The sequence below is a fragment of the Humulus lupulus genome, chromosome 1 (genome assembly GCF_963169125.1).
Source record: "Humulus lupulus chromosome 1, drHumLupu1.1, whole genome shotgun sequence".
Taxonomy (NCBI): domain Eukaryota; kingdom Viridiplantae; phylum Streptophyta; class Magnoliopsida; order Rosales; family Cannabaceae; genus Humulus; species Humulus lupulus.
The window spans coordinates 38,490,889-38,508,878 of NC_084793.1; the positions used below are offsets into that span (position 1 = coordinate 38,490,889).

The 17,990-nt window shown below is 42.3% G+C and overlaps 1 non-coding gene across 1 annotated transcript; it reads right to left on the reverse strand.

The window, feature by feature from the left end:
• Nucleotides 1–8,161: 8,161 nt before the first annotated feature.
• LOC133813599 (small nucleolar RNA R71) lies at nt 8,162–8,268 on the reverse strand. Its single transcript, XR_009884608.1, has one exon. It is a non-coding gene; the product is annotated as a small nucleolar RNA R71 (small nucleolar RNA).
• Nucleotides 8,269–17,990: the final 9,722 nt, after the last annotated feature.

Consider the following 17,990-nt stretch of genomic DNA (forward strand, 5'->3'; position numbering starts at 1 on the left):
CAGCGTTTGAGGGAAAAACCGACCCATGTAGCCACCTGAGTACATTCAACACTATTATGAGAGCTAGTAACGTGGGTTACGAGCTCAGGTGCATGTTGTTTCCAACATCATTGGCCGGACCTGCCAAGAGTTGGTTCGAGAAGTACAAGAGACACTCGATAACTTCATGGGATCAGTTGTCTAGGGACTTCAAGAAACAGTTCTGGGCTATGATGGGAGTCAGACCAGAGGCATCCACTTTGACCAACGTCCGACAACAGCCGGGCGAAACACTGAAAAGCTATCTGACAAGATTTAATCTTGAGGTCGCCCGAGCTCGAGATGTGGATGACAGTGGGCACCTAATGGCTATCCGAGCTGGTGTTTTACCCGGGAGTGCCCTTTGGGATGACATGCAAGGGAAACCGGTGAGGTCGATAACCGAGTTTAACAGACGGGCGCAGAGATTTGTCAATGTAGAGGAGGCGAGGTCAACGCTCAAAGCGACCTCGCAGACCGAAACTACAACGATAAACATTAACTCCGCCTCAACCTCGGCTGACCCAGTAGCTCCACAGCCTACCTCGGAGAATCCCTCCAAGAGGAAAAATAGCGAGGGAAATAACCCCGAGGCTGAAGGAGGAAAGAAGAAGAAAGGAGAAAGGTATTTCTCCGTATATAAAGTGCACATCGAGCTCAACGAGTCTCGGGAAAACATATACCTGGCTAATGAAAACCAGGTCCCCTTCAGGCGTCCGGACCCAATGAGGAATCAAAAGTCCAAAAGGGATTCCAGCAAATATTGCCGGTTCCATAGAGATACCGGACACACAACTGATGAGTGCCGACAACTGAAGGATGAGATCGAAGGGTTGATCTCGAGAGGTTATTTCAGGCAGTATGTCAAAAACCAGAGTACTGGACAGACCACTGCAAGCCAGAGAATAGCCGCGCCTTCGGCGGCACAGAATAATAACTCCCGATCGCGGGAAGAAGACAGCCCCCACCGATTGATGGAGAAGATGTAATAACCATCTCAGGAGGGCCTCATCTCGCAGGAGGGGTAGAAATGCTCAAAAGCGATACGTGAATGAGTTGAAGATGGGGGACGGGTCTCCTTATGAACCCGAACCAAGGGCACCAAAAAGCCAAAGGGTTGAAACTCAACCTATAACCTTCACCGAGGAAGATGCCTCCCATGTCCAGTTCCCTCATCATGATCCACTAGTCATCACCCTGCAGCTTGCCAACAAAAGAGTGCGCCGAGTTCTCATAGACAATGGGAGCTCAGTTAACATTCTCTATAAAGCAACACTAGAGAAAATGGGACTCTCCCTTCGCGACCTGAAGGCTTGTGCAACCACTTTGTACGGCTTTTCTAGAGAAGGAACCGCCTGTATGGGGTCCATCGAACTCCCTGTGACCTTGGGAGACTATCTAGTCTCGGTGACCAAGATGATGGAGTTCGTGGTAGTAGAGTTACCATCTGCCTACAATGTATTGCTCGGGAGACCCGCCCTGGTCGGGCTGGGGGCAGTTTCATCTGTAAGGCATCTAGCCCTCAAGTTCCCTACTCCAAGCGGGGTTGGAACATTAAGGGGAGATCAATTGGTAGGGAGAGAATGCTACAACATCTCTTTAAGGGGAAAGAAACAAACGAGCGCTCAAGCACTCGTTATCATACAAAATAAAGATGGGACGGTTTTAGAAATCGACGAGGAAATCGATCCAAGGATTGAGGAGAAAGTTGACCTCGAACCGTTGGAAGAGCTCGAAGAAGTTCAGCTCGACGAAGTTGAACCCTCGAAGAAGGTAAAGGTCGGAAAACACCTCCTAGACGAAGCCAAATAGCAATTAATTTGCTTTGTGAAGAAAAACCAGGATGTCTTCGCATGGTCACACTCAGACATGGTGGGGATAAGCCCAAATGTTGCGAGCCACGCATTGAATATAGACAAAAGCTTTCCCCCGAAGCAACAAAAGCGAAGACAGCTGGACGAGGATAGAAAGAAAGCACTAAAGAAGGAAGTTGACAGGTTGAAAGCAAACAATTTCATTAGGGACGCTTTTTACCCTGACTGGGTAGCCAATCCAGTGTTGGTCCCGAAGCCCAATGGGACGTGGAGAACCTGCATTGACTACTCGGACCTCAACAAGGCCTGCTCGAAAGACTGTTTTCCGCTGCCAAGAATTGGCCAGCTCGTGGATGCCACGGTGGGGCATGGCCTGATGTCGTTCATGGATGCCTATTCTGGATATAACCAGATTCCCATGCATGCCCCCGACCAAGAGCATACGAGTTTCATCACAGATAAAGGGCTCTACTGCTACAATGTCATGCCATTTGGACTCAAGAATGCTGGAGCCACGTACCAGCGGCTTGTAAACATGATGTTTTCAGAGCAAATAGGGAACAACATGGAAGTTTACGTTGATGACATGCTTGTAAAGTCTCAACTTAACAAAAACCATGTTGACGATCTCGAAGAGTGCTTTGGCATACTCAGGAAATACAACATGAAGCTAAATCCTATGAAGTGCACTTTTGGAGTGTCTTCGGGAAAATTTCTAGGCTTTATTGTCAACTCTCGAGGGATCGAGGCTAATCCCGACAAAATAAAGGCCCTGATTGACATGCCTTCACCTCAGAAGCATAAAGATGTCCAAAGCTTGACTGGGAGGATGGCCGCCCTGAGCAGATTCATCTCGAAGTCAATGGATCGTGGCCTTCCATTCTTGAACTTATTGAAAGGAAGTAAGAAGTTTGAATGGACGGAGGAGTGCGAGCTGGCCTTTCAGGAGCTCAAAAAGCACTTAGTCGAATCGCCCATCCTCTCGAAGCCTGAGACGGGAGAAGTATTGTTCCTCTACCTCTCAACCACCGAACACGCGATAAGCGCGGTGCTCGTTCGGGAGGAAGAGAGGGTGCAGAAACCCGTCTATTACATCAGTAAAAGATTACTGGGGGCAGAGTCAAGATATCCATTGATGGAGAAGCTTGCCCTCAGCCTAATCCACTCATCTCGCAAGCTCCGTCCCTACTTTCAGGCACATCCCATCCATGTACTGACAGATCAACCACTAAGGCAAGTCCTATCTAAACCAGAGGCGTCAGGTCGACTCCTTAAGTGGGCTGTTGAGCTCGGACAGTTCGAGATCACCTACCATCCGAGAACGACCATTAAGGCACAAGCCTTAGTAGACTTTATAGTGCAGTGCACTGGTATAGCAGACGACGAGGTAATAACCACGGCCCACGAGCTGTGGAAACTTTACATCGACGGCTCGTCAAATGAAAATGGAGCGGGGGCAGGAGTTATTCTGATCACTCCTGCAGGGAGCAAATTTCACTCTGCTTTAAGATTTGGCTTTAAAGCATCTAACAATGAACCTGAGTACGAGGCTCTACTTGCGGGACTGCGAATAGCAAAAGAGCTCAAGGCCAAAGCTATACATTGCTACAGCAACTCCCAGCTCGTGGTTAATCAAATCTTGGGGGAATACCAGGCTCGTGGCACAAGAATGGCAGCTTATCTGGCGAAGGCAAAATCCGCATTAGAGTATTTTGAGTTTTATGCAATCGAACAGGTTCCCCGAGAAAAAAACTCAAATGCAGATGCCTTAGCTCGGCTCGCCACTTCCGTCGAAAATGAAGAGCTAAATGTTATACCCGTAGAGCACCTATCCGCACCCAGCATTACTGAGCCAGAGGAGGAAGATGTGTGTATGATTGAAACATAACCGACCTGGATGAGTCCAATAGTTGATTATCTCGAAAATGGAACTCTTCCAAGAGATCGAAATCAAGCTCGAAGATTGATGTATCAACTTCCTCGTTACACCATTCTGGATGGAAGGTTATACAGAAGAGGGTATTCCATGCCGCTGCTTAGATGTGTAACCCCTCCCGAGGCTAAGAAGATCATTGAAGAAATTCATGAAGGGTTCTGCGGAGACCATACCGGGGGGCATAGCCTTTCCAAGAAGATTATACGCCAAGGATATTTCTGGCCAACCATTAAAACGGACTCTTTCGAGTACGTAAAAAAGTGCGAAAAATGCCAGAGATTCGCCACGATACCCCGAGCTCCACCTTCCGAACTGACCATGTTGACATCCCCATGGCCTTCCGCGGTGTGGGGCATCGACCTCATAGGCTCACTCCCAACTGGCAAAGGCGGAGTTAAATATGCTGTGGTCGCCGTTGATTACTTCACAAAATGGACGGAGGCTGAACCATTGGCGACCATAACTTCGAAAAAGATCCTTGATTTTGTGGTAAAGAACATCGTATGCCGATATGGAGTACCAAGAAAGATTGTATCTGATAACGGAACCCAGTTCGATTGCGACTTATTCACCAACTTTTGTAACAAGAACGATATAATAAAGAGTTTTTCATCAGTGGCTCACCCTCAAGCGAATGGTCAGGTCGAAGCCGTTAACAAAACTCTCAAGAGCTCTCTAAAGAAAAAGTTAGAAGAGGCAAAGGGACGATGGCCCGAGGAATTGCCTCAAGTCCTTTGGGGATATAGGACTACAGCTCGGACATCAACAGGACATACTCCGTTCTCTCTAGCGTACGGCTGCGAGGCGATGTTGCCCATCAAGGTCAAAATCCCAACGATCCGAACTCAGATTTACGATCAAAGTTCCAATCATACTCAGCTCGAAGAAACCCTAGACTTGATCGAAGAAAAAAGAGAAGAGGCTCAGCTGAGAAATGCTGCTTACCAGCAACGAACCACGAGATATTTCAATAAGAGGGTTCGAGATCGAAAGTTCGGAGTGGGAGACCTGATTTTGAGACGAGTATTCTTGGCAACCCGAGATCCAGCAGCTGGGGTGCTCGGGCCGAACTGGGAAGGACCATACCAGATAGAATCAGTCATCCGACCTGGCGTATACAAACTTGCGAGATTAGATGGGAGCCTGATACCTCGAGCATGGAATGGCGAACACCTTAGACCATACTATCAATAGTGTAAAAAGTGTCGCCTGTAACCATGATTTTCTATCTGTATTTAGTATATTTTTGAATTTCATCAAATAAAGGGTCTACTTTGTTTCACATGTAATTTATTTTTATTTTTGCAATCTCTCTTAATTTAATAACCTATGGTCACACTCATAGGATATTAAGGGGGCATCATTGGTATACATACCACCAGCTTAAAAAATAAAAAAATAAAATAAAACATAAAGTATTTGGATATAACCAAATACGCGAGCTTAGATAGTTCGGACTTAACCGAGCGAGCTTAGATAGTTCAGACTTAACCGAGTTATCAAAAACATTAAGTATTTGGAAATAACCAAGTACGCGGGCTTAGATAGTTCGGACATAACCGAACTACCAAAAACCTAAAACGTTTGGAGTTAACCAGATGTGCAAGCTTAACAGGTTTGGAACAAACCAGCCAAATTATCGATCGATGATAAATGGGAGCCTAAACCCATCACGAAATATGTCGAAATCGAGGCTGGAACATCTTAAAGAAAAATAGTTTCGAACTCATAACCTCAGAGCTAAGATACTAAGGATGAGGAAAAGTGACTAAAAAGATAACCAAATCATTCATATTACATACCATATAAGTACTTTCGAGTTCATGGTTAAAGTAATATCCGACCTTGATAAGTAACGAGGTCGGAAGCGGATAATTCAAATAAACTATGTATGAATGCATCGAATTTCGAGCCTAAATCCAAACTATGTTTGTATGCATAAATAAACATAACCGGTTCATCAATTATAAAAATGTGCAAAATATTTCGAGCCAAGAAATGTAAAGCATGTAAAAGAATAGTTAAAGAAATTGTATCAGCCCCATGGGCATAAATTACAATAATTACAGAAGTAAGGGGACGCAGCCCCGATAACTGATCTCCCCGAGGTCAGATTCAGTGAAGAGGCGTCTCCTTGGCCTTCTCAGCATCAGTGGCACCGGACCCCTCAGGACGAATAGCATGACTATCCTCCTGAGCTTCCTCCGAAACGGTGCCCGGAGCAGCCTTTTCCTTCTCGAGCTGCTCAGCCTTCTCTTTCTCAAGCCGTTCAACCTCTTCCTTCTCGAGCCGAGCATTCCATCGTTCAAGGAACGGCGCCTCGTGGGGACCCAAAAAGCTGGTGTCCAGCTGATAAACGAGTTTTAGGCTCATTTATGGTTCTAGTTTTTAGGTTATTTTTCTTTAGTTAGGATTGTTTTATTTCGGATTTATGCTTGTTTGTTCTTGTTTCAGGGTAATTGACGTTAAGTGTTGCAAATATTGAAAAGGAGCGAAAATGGAATGAAATCGAGACGGATTTGTGACTTTTGGGTGTTTCTGTAAGTAGCGCTACAGCGCTACCTTGGGAGCGCCGTAGCGCTAGGAAGAATTCTTGAAGAGCTTCAGCACTGACTTAAGCGCTACAGCGCTACAACATCAGCGCTACAGCGCTGGGAAGCAGTTTTCAGGAAGATAGTTCCTGACTTTAGCGCTATAGCGCTACCAAAAGAGCGCTACAGCGCTGGTGCCTAGTTTTTCCCCGTTTTGTTTCTGAGTTTAGCGCTACAGCGCTACAATGGTAGCGCTATAGCGCTGGGGTCGCGATTTCTGGCATAATTGGTTATTTTTGATGGGCAATTCAGTCTTTTCCAGAGGGAATTTTCAGTAGGATTTTTGGGAGTCATATAGGCGACTGAGAGAGACTAACAGGCAGAGGACGACGGCTGGAGTAAGAACACCATATTGGAGGATTCGTCCCTGAGTTTTCATCATCTTTTTCTGTCAATTTTCATGTTTGTAATTGAATTATCTTATTGCTAGAATGAAGATCATAGGCTAAATTCTCTTTTAGGGCTTTTATGTGAATCTTTTGGAAACCCTTGTTATGGTTTAATGCAAAAATTAATTTTCTTCTTCATCTCTTTCAATTCCTTGCAATCTATGTTAATTGTGCGATTATTGATTGATCACCTCTAATTGCTATTTTATGAATCAAATTGAAATCTGAAAAGTGAAATTTGATATGCTTTGATTGTTTGGATGCAAATTTAATTTAGAACGAAAGTATCTAGATTATTTGTTTATTTTCTGAGTTGTGTGGCTAATGCCCTCTTCATGATTCAACTTACCATAGAAATATAGGAAGTTGTCATTTAGATTGAATTTCATAAGTCTTGACCAGATTATGAATTGTTGTTGCAACTTATTCTTGAATAGAGAAAAGGAGATATAGATGCTTGCATTAGGAAATAACAGGGTGGAAAAATAGAGAATCATAATTGTCCTAATTGTGTTTTCTTTGTTAATTTGTTTAAGTCTTCACTGCGCTTTGTTAGTATTTTTCTTAGTTTAAAATCTCTGATAATTGTTTCATCAAATAGAATTAAAGGATTAATTGATTGGTAATTGATAAATCAGTCCTTGAGGACGATACTCGGTTTTTACCATTTTTATTACGAATTGCGACTGTGTGCACTTGCATAGCTATAAATTTCGCAACAAGTTTTTGGCGCCGTTGCCGGGGACTGAAAATTATCAATATCAGTCTAATTAATTTTTATTCTAATTTGATTTTAATTTCTCTCGTTTCTAATCTGTTTAGTTGCTTAATTTGTCTATCTCAGGTGAATTTTGGTATATGCGTGGCAGAAAAGGAAAAGCCACACTTGTTCCTCTGAATCCCGAGATCGAAAAGTCTTGCAATCAAATCAGAAAGAATAAGAGAGAGACCCAGAATTCTGTGAAGATGGCACAGAATGATGGGGATGGCAGGAATGGTCTAAATCCAGGAGTTGTCCAAGGGGTTCAGGCTCAGACCAACGCTGAGAGGAGTCTGAGAGATTATGTGCTACCCACTCTGACGGGAGTACAAAATAGTATATGCCCACCAACTATAGAGGCCAACAACTTCGAAATAAAGCCTGCTATTTTACAAATGGTGCAGTCCTCTGTGCAATTCAATGGGTTGTCCTCTGAAGATCCTCACACCCATTTGTCCAACTTTCTGGAGTTGTGTGGAACCTTCAAATATAATGGGGTGAGTGATGACGCAATCAAGCTTAGGCTCTTCCCATTTTCTCTAAGGGACAGAGCTAAAAGTTGGCTGAATTCTCTGCAGCCAAACTCCATTGTCACTTGGCAAGATCTAGCTCAGAAGTTTTTGTCCAAATTCTTCCCTCCGTCCAAAGCTGCTAAATTAAGGGGAGAGATAAATAACTTTTGCCAGAATGACGGAGAGTCATTATATGAGGCGTGGGAACGGTTTAAGGAACTCCTTAGAAGATGTCCTCATCATGGCATTGAACAGTGGATGCTAGTACAGAACTTCTACAATGGTTTATGTCCGACAACCAGAACCATTATAGATGCTGCAGCGGGTGGCACTTTTATGAGCAAGAGCGCAACTGGTGCTTACGAACTGTTGGAGGACATGGCTACAAACAACCATCAGTGGTCTGAGGAGAGATCATCATGAGTTAGAAAGATAGCTGGGGTGCATGAACTAGATGCAATCACTGCCTTAACAGCGCAAGTAGCCTCTTTGACCAAGCAGTTGCAACAGAGTAGTGTGTCTGCTAATGCGGTTCAGATGGCAGTGAGGTGTGAAATGTGTGGTGGTGCTCATTCTTTCGATCAGTGCCCTATCTGTAATAATAACACCCCAATGGATCATGCCCAAGTTCAAGCGGTGGGAGATTTTTAGAGGCCACTCAATAACCCATTCTCCAACAACTACAATCCAGGGTGGCGAAATCATCCAAATTTTTCGTGGAAGAATAATCAAGGCCAACAACCTCAGTTTCAGGGACAATTTCAGAATAACATGCCTTAGCCACCTATGAATCAAGCTTCATCATCAACGCAGCCTAGGCCTCCACAATCAATGCCTCAACCTGAGAGACCTAATGAATTGCAAGCTGCCCTGTTGACTCTTACTAACACTCAGACTCAATTTATGACCGAGACAAGATCTTCCATTCGAAACCTTGAGACACAGGTTGGGCAGTTGGCCAATATGCTCAATAACAGACCTCAGGGAAACTTGCCTAGTAATACTGAAGTCAACCCCAAGGAGCAAGTTCAGGCAATTACTCTGAGGAGTGGGAAGCAAACAGAGCAGCCTAGACCTCCACAGGCAGTAGTTCAGAAAAAAGAGATGGGTGCACAGTCTGATTCAGAAAGGGTTACTGAAGACCAACAGAAGTCAGAACAGAGTCCCCCAGTTGTCATTGAGCAGCCAGTTAGAGTTCCATACCCTCAGAGGCTTAGAAAGACTACCCTTGATAAACAGTTTTCTAAGTTTCTTGAGGTGTTTAAAAACCTGCACATAAACATTCCTTTTGCGGAGGCCTTGGAGCAGATGCCCAATTATGTTAAGTTCATGAAGGAGATTCTGTCAAAGAAAAGGAGAATGGAGGACTATGAGACTGTAGCACTCACTGAAGAGTGCATCGCTATTTTACAAAGGAAGTTACCCCAAAAGCTGAGAGATCCGGGGAGTTTCACCATACCTTGCACCATTGGCAAGTTTGAATGCAAGCACGCCTTATGTGATCTGGGGGCAAGTATCACTCTGATGCCCTTATCTGTGTTTAAAAGACTTGGTTTGGGGGAGGCAAAACCAACAACTGTCACTTTACAGCTCGCAGACCGATCGTTAACACATCCACGAGGTATTATTGAGGATGTTCTTGTGAAAGTGGATAAGTTCATATTTCCCGCTGACTTTATTGTTCTGGACATGGAGGAGGACACAGATGTCCCTATTATTCTTGGTAGGCCATTTCTAGCCACAGGCCAAGCTCTTATTGATGTTCAAAAAGGAGAGCTTAAGCTTAGAGTTCAAGGAGATGAGGTGGTCTTTAATGTCTTCAAGTCTATGAAGTATCCGGTGGCTAGTGACAGTTGCTTTAGTGTGGATGTAATAGAAAAGGCAGTCTCCAAGAGAAGGATGAGCAGTGATGCCTTAGAGGCAGTATTATTGGGTGATAAGGGTGATGATGATGAGGACGCTGAGATCAGAGAATGTATCAACTGGATCAATTCTTTCTTACCGTATTGGAAAAAGTTCCAAGAATTACCGGATGCGACTGAAAAACCGCTAACCTCCATTCAGCAGCCACCATCGTTGGAATTAAAGGTTCTACCAGATCACTTGCAATATGCTTATTTGGGAGAGAATGAAACTTTACCGGTCATTGTGTCAGCTGACCTGTCAAAGGTAGAATTGGAGAAACTGTTGAGGGTTCTAAGGGAGCATAAATTGGCCATTGGGTGGACCTTGGCAGATATTAGAGGAATAAGCCCAGCGACAGTGATGCATAAAATCTTATTGGAGGAGAATAGCAAGCCATCCATAGAGGCCCAGAGAAGACTCAATCCAGCCATGAAGGATGTAGTATTGGACCAGATTCTTAAATGGTTGGATGTTGGAGTGATCTACCCAATTTCTGATAGTGCATGGGTGAGCCCTGTGCAAGTGGTACCTAAGAAGGGTGGAATGACTGTGGTGAAAATGAGAACAATGAACTCATTCCAACAAGGACTGTAACGGGGTGGCGGATTTGTATAGACTACCGCAAGCTCAATAAGGCAACAAGGAAGGATCATTTTCCTTTGCCTTTTCTTGATCAGATGCTTGACAGATTGGCAGGCCACAGCTACTACTGTTTCTTGGATGGGTATTCTGGGTATCATCAGATCGCTATTGCACCAGAGGATCAAGAGAAAACAACCTTCACATGTCCTTATGGCACATTTGCTTTCAGGAGAATGCCATTTGGACTATGCAATGCCCCTGCAACATTTCAACGGTGCATGATGGCCATATTTTCAGACATGGTAGACCGGTGTATTGAGATTTTCATGGATGACTTCTCTGTTTTTGGCTCATCATTCGACCTCTGTTTGGGTAATTTGAAGAACGTGCTGCGTCGTTGTGAGATGGCTAATCTGGTGTTGAATTGGGAGATATGCCATTTTATGGTGAAAGAGGGGATTGTTCTTGGCCATAAAATTTCAAGTGAGGGAATTGAGGTAGATAGAGCGAAAATTTCTACCATTGAAAGGCTGCCTCCACCAGTTTCAGTCAAAGGAGTTAGAAGTTTTCTTGGTCACGCTGGGTTCTATCGAAGATTCATCAAAGATTTCTCAAGAGTGTCTAAGCCTCTTTCGAATCTTCTTATGAATGGAGTTGTCTTTGATTTTAATGACGAATGTTTGAGGGCGTTCAATTTCTTGAAAGAAAAGCTTATTTCTGCTCCAATTGTGATAGCTCCGAGATGGGAATTGCCTTTTGAGTTGATGTGTGATGCCAGTGATTACGCAGTGGGGGCAGTTCTGGGACAGCGGATTGACAAGGTATTCAGGTCTATTTACTATGCTAGTCGGACTCTAAATGATGCTCAGCTGAATTATGCCACTACAGAAAAAGAGTTGCTAGCTATTGTGTTTGCTTGCGATAAATTCAGACCATATCTGATTGGTAATAAGGTGATTGTCTACACTGATCACTCTGCCATTAAATATTTGATGTCAAAGAAAGATGCCAAGCCCCGCCTGATTAGATGGATTCTGTTGCTTCAAGAATTTGACATGGAGATTCGTGACAAAAAGGGCAACGAGAATGTGGTAGCTGATCATCTCTCTAGACTTGAGGCGGAGGAGACTGAAAATAAGAAAGCAGTGCAAATCAATGATCATTTTCCTGACGAGCAGTTGTTTGGGGTAAGTGAAACCTTAGCTGTCCCTTGGTTTGCAGACATAGTGAACTTCTTAGTTGCCAAGATTGTGCCTCCTGAAATGTCAAAACAGCAATTAAAGAAATTCTTTTCTGAGGTGAAACACTACTATTGGGAGGAACCTATTCTCTATAGGCATTGTGTTGATCAGATTATCAGAAGGTGTGTTCCTGAAGAAGAGATGCAGACCATTCTTAATCACTGTCATACTCAACAATGCGGAGGGCATTTTGGAGCATCAAGAACGGCGGCTAAGGTATTACAAAGCGGTTTCTATTGGCCTTCATTATTCAAGGATGCCAATGTTTTTGTCAAGGCTTGTGATAGATGTCAGAGAACTGGCAATATCTCGAGGAGAAACGAAATGCCTCTACAAGGGATTCTTGAGGTGGAACTGTTTGACGTATGGGGCATCGATTTCATGGGGCCTTTTCCACCATCTTACAACAATGCATACATTCTATTGGCAGTGGATTATGTATCCAAATGGGTGGAGGCTGCAGCAACTAGATCCAATGACGGTAAAACTGTCCTTAATTTTCTGCAGAAACATATTTTTACTAGATTTGGTACTCCCCGAGCTCTGATTAGTGATGAAGGGAAACACTTTGTGAATAAGCAACTGGATGCATTGCTGGCTCGTTATGGAGTTTATCACCGAAAAGCTTTGCCTTACCATCCTCAATCAAATGGGCAAGCTGAAGTTTCGAACAGAGAAATCAAGAGCATCCTGGAGAGGACCGTTGACAGTTCGAGGAAGAATTGGTCGAAAAAGTTAGATGATGCGATTTGGGCATACAGAACGGCATTCAAAACACCGATAGGCATGTCTCCTTACAGGTTGGTGTTTGGTAAAGTGTGTCATCTACCAGTTGAATTGGAGCACAAGGCATTCTGGGCTATGAAAAAGTTGAATTTTGATTGGAATGCTGCTAGTGAACGAAGGCTGTTGCAACTGAATGAACTTGACGAGTTCAGAAATGAGGCTTATGAGAATGCCAAGATTTATAAAGAAAGAACAAAGGCTTGGCATGACAAGAACTTAATCAGAAGGGAGTTCCAACCAGGGCAGCAGGTACTTCTGTTCAATTCAAGACTTCGACTGTTTCCTGGCAAATTGAAGTCAAGATGGTCAGGGTCCTTCACTGTTGTTCAAGCTTTTCCATATGGCTCTGTAGAAGTTCGGGGCAATTCAGGTGATTCCTTTAAAGTCAATGGCCAAAGATTGAAACCTTACTTGGGTGGTACTGTTGATCAAGCAAAGTCTGTCCTTCTTCTGAAGCCTCTTTGAAGAGGGATCCAGCGTCCGGCTAAATGACGTTAAAGACAGCGCTTTGAGAAGGCAGTTCTCAGTTGTGAAATTTATTTTATTTTATTTGGTTTTGAACAATGATGGGATTTTGTATTTAGTTGTTATTTTTAATTTTATTTTTTCATGTATTTTTGAACCGTGAAAATCGTGAAAAAAAAATTAAATAAAAATAAAAAATAAATAAAAAAAGAGTGGTGGTTTCAGGAGCTATAGCGCTACAGCGCTGCACTTGCAGCGCTATAGCGCTCTTCTCAGAGAGGAACAGGAGATTCGAGGGGAACAAGCGCTACAGCGCTATTAAACCAGCGCTATAGCGCTGGTTCCAGAGGCCCACTCCCAAATCGCGTATAAGCGCTATAGCGCTACTCATATAGCTATAGCGCTCGGCCCAGTAAGTCACTTAAAAATCATAAAGGTACGATTTTTTTCCCTCATTTCTTCTTCTTTCTTTTCTTCATCCTTATTTTCTTCTTCCTATCCTCTCCATACCTCCATAGCCTTTCCATTACAGCATTTTTTTTTCCAGAAATTTCCCCACACACCCTCCATTTTTCCTTCATTCTTCATCTTATTTATTTCTTTCTTCCCTTCCATTCCAACCTATTTCAATTTTGCCCCAAATCTGTTTTGCAATCCTAAGAATTCATTGATCTAATTTCTTGCAAAAAGTGGAAATTCTAAAGGGGGTATTCACATTCAAGTGTAAGGGAATCTATAGCAAAGGTTTGGTAAGTGGCCTTCTTTCCTTTCCTCTTACGATTTGTGTTGCTGTGATATTTGGGATTGGCTGGCCTTGTTTGATTGAAGATGGTAAATCCTTTCTGTGTTTTGGGTTTGGGGATTCTAGTTGATTTGCTTAAGGTTGAATATTGTTACTGTTTGTGAAGAGGAAAAGGGTCCATTAATAGGGGAGGTGCTGTAAAAATTTTGTCTTGTGGTTTGGTGATCATAGAGATAATGGCACCCAAGCAAAGAGCGGGTACAAACAAGGGAAAGGGGCAAGCTTCTGCGTCTCAATCTAGGGAAGAAAGTTCTGAGCATGAGTATGATGAGACTCGATTTATCAATTTCTAGGCTCAGGAGCGGTATGAGAAATTTGTCAGGAAGCCTTTGATCTCCGAGAGGGAAGTGGAATTTCAGTTTGAACCGTTTGCTCATCTGATTTTTGAACGGGTTCGGGTGAATCTCATGAATAGGAAATGGGGCGATTTTGTAACAAGGCTGGCTCAGGCTAATGTGTCATTGGTGTATGAGTTTTATGCCAACTTACGAGACAAACACAATGACACAGTCTTTGTTCGAGGGAAACGTGTACCCTTCACTGCTGAAGCAATTAACAGGGTGTTCAAGGTCCCGCATATCAAACAGGAGGATGAGGAATATGCCCAATTCTTGGGCGGTTCTATAGATTTTGCGGCTGTGGCTGATAAACTGTGTTTTGAAGGCGCCCCTTGGAATTTATCTGGCAGCCTCCCTAAAAGTATAGCATCATGCCAGCTTAACAGGGAGGCGAGATTTTGGGCGTTCTTTGTTTGTGCTCGATTCATGCCTGTTAGTCATGTATCTGATATGACTAAAGATCGAGCCTTATTAATGTACGCATTGATGCAGGGGATGAGTGTTAATCCGGGTATTTGGATTAAGGCCAACATCAATTTCATTGAAAAAGGGCACACTACTGGCGGTTTAGCCCATGGATCAGTCATCACAATGTTGTACTGTAAGGCTGGTGTCCCAGAGTTCGTTATTGATATCTATCATTCACTGCAGCAACCATTATCCATTAATCTGATGAATGACTATCCCGAGCCTTCTTTATATGTGCCACAAGCAAGAAAAAAGGGAAAGCGCCGTATGGAAGCTGCTGTGGAGGAGGAAGATGAACCAGCTTTAGTGGGTAGCGGTAGCAATTCATGCTTGCAGCAAGTTAATGAGAAGTTGGATTATCTAATCCAACAGAATCAATATGTGGTTCAGCAGCAGCATATGGTGAATCAGTATTTGGGCCAGCGTTATGATTATGAAGTGAGTCATGTGGCTCAATTAACACAATTTGGTGAACCGCTGGTCACTAGATGATTCAGATCGCACGTATTTTGCTCCACCGCCACTTTATCCACCGTACTCTCCGTTTTACCAACTGCCTCCACCACCGTCCTTTGCTGGTTTTCCTGCACCTGAACCTCCGCAATCTCAGCCTTTCGAAGGTCCTTCGTTCCATCCACCACCACTGCCATACTGATGTGGCTGGTCAGGTAAGTTCTCTTCCTCTGTTTTTATTTTTTTTTATCACATTGGGGACAATGTGCATCTTTAGTTTGGGGGGGGCTTATTCTGTTTTTATTTTTCTGTTTTTATTTGTTTTTGAGTTGTAGTGTAATTGTTGAACCATCATTCGTGTCTGTTGCTGCTTTGTTTTTGCTCATGAAAAGGAAATTGAATTCAACTGTGTGCTTGGTTCAATTGGTTTAGCGTTTAATTTAAAGGTTTTTGTGGGAAATTTTTAATATGTTTTGAAAATGCAACATTTTGGAGTTTATTATATATGTTGGACTAGGGTTGGTGGTATGACAATTTGAATTCGATAGAACTTGCATTGTTTGGCCTTTGAGGCGAAATCCTTGATGACATGTGTTTAGAAAAATGATTTAGGAAATTTTATTGGATCGATTGTGCCTTTCAAGCCAACCTTGAGTTAATTATCCTTAGTTACCCTTTTTGAGCCTTGAACTTGGTTTTGTTCTTGATTATACTATTTGAGCCTAAATGTCCTAACGTCATGTTTTCTGTTTTCCTTTTCCTTTGTTATCATAAGCATATAATCTATGGGAAAGAAGCATGAAAAAAATAGTAAGGAATGTAGTATGATTGTACCAAAAGAAGAGAGAGAGAAGTCTTCGAGAAAATATAGAAAAAAAAAAAAGGAAAAAGAATCACTTTGTCACACTCCTCGATTATATAGATAGGGAGAATCCTTAGTTTGGGGGAGTGTGATTCAAACAAAACAAAACAAAAAAAAAAAAAAACAAATGAAAAGTGTTGTAATCTCTCTCTCTAATTGTATAAAAGGGTGATTTTTGGTGTGGTAAAGAAAAATTTGGTTGGTTTTAAGGTTTTATGCTTATGGTAACGATTGAGCTTAAATGACAATTTTATCTACCCTTGCCTAAGCCAAGCTATAACCTGTGAAAGTCCTCTTGATTTCAAAACACGTGTTATTGACATTAGTGGAGAAGGTCAAGTGATGCAAACGTATTGAAAATTTGGTTTGTGGAATTGTCTGAAAGGAGTTGAGCATATATGATAGAGTCCAAATGTTGCAGTCATTTTCATGATATATTTGTGATTTCCCTAATTGAACTTTACAAATCGGACTTTAAGGCAATTGAGCTGAAATTCTGGTTTTTGTATTGCAATTGAGATTTCATGAGTTTTGGCAAAGTAGTATAGATAGTAATGATGGTTTAATGTGTTCGTTTTGTGTTTGTTTCGTTTTGTTAGTTTAACTTAGGATTTACTCGAGGGCGAGTAAAGATTTAGTTTGGGGGAGTTTGATAAACGAGTTTTAGGCTCGTTTATGGTTCTAGTTTTTAGGTTATTTTTCTTTAGTTAGGATTGTTTTATTTCGGATTTATGCTTGTTTGTTCTTGTTTCAGGGTAATTGACGTTAAGTGTTGCAAATATTGAAAAGGAGCGAAAATGGAATGAAATCGAGACGGATTTGTGAATTTTGGGTGTTTCTGTAAGTAGCGCTACAGCGCTACCTTGGGAGCGCCGTAGCGCTAGGAAGAATTCTTGAAGAGCTTCAGCACTGACTTAAGCGCTACAACATCAGCGCTATAGCGCTGGGAAGCAGTTTTCAGGAAGATAGTTCCTGACTTTAGCGCTATAGCGCTACCAAAAGAGCGCTACAGCGCTGGTGCCTAGTTTTTCCCCGTTTTGTTTCTGAGTTTAGCGCTACAGCGCTACAATGGTAGCGCTATAGCGCTGGGGTCGCGATTTCTGGCATAATTGGTTATTTTTGATGGGCAATTCAGTCTTTTCCATAGGGAATTTTCAGTAGGATTTTTGGGAGTCATATAGGCGACTGAGAGAGACTAACAGGCAGAGGACGACGGCTGGAGTAAGAACACCATATTGGAGGATTCGTCCCTGAGTTTTCATCATCTTTTTCTGTCAATTTTCATGTTTGTAATTGAATTATCTTATTGCTAGAATGAAGATCATAGGCTAAATTCTCTTTTAGGGCTTTTATGTGAATCTTTTGGAAACCCTTGTTATGGTTTAATGCAAAAATTGATTTTCTTCTTCATCTCTTTCAATTCCTTGCAATCTATGTTAATTGTGCGATTATTGATTGATCACCTCTAATTGTTATTTTATGAATCAAATTGAAATCTGAAAAGTGAAATTTGATATGCTTTGATTGTTTGGATGCAAATTTAATTTAGAACGAAAGTATCTAGATTATTTGTTTATTTTCTGAGTTGTGTGGCTAATGCCCTCTTCATGATTCAACTTACCATAGAAATATAGGAAGTTGTCATTTAGATTGAATTTCATAAGTCTTGACCAGATTATGAATTGTTGTTGCAACTTATTCTTGAATAGAGAAAAGGAGATATAGATGCTTGCATTAGGAAATAACAGGGTGGAAAAATAGAGAATCATAATTGTCCTAATTGTGTTTTCTTTGTTAATTTGTTTAAGTCTTCACTGCGCTTTGTTAGTATTTTTCTTAGTTTAAAATCTCTGATAATTGTTTCATCAAATAGAATTAAAGGATTAATTGATTGGTAATTGATAAATCAGTCCCTGAGGACGATACTCGGTTTTTACCATTTTTATTACGAATTGCGACTGTGTGCACTTGCATAGCTATAAATTTCGCAACACCAGCTCTTCGTTATAAGCCCACATCCGGTACATGGCTGAGTCGACCGCCGTTTCCTTCTTTTCTTTGCACTCGG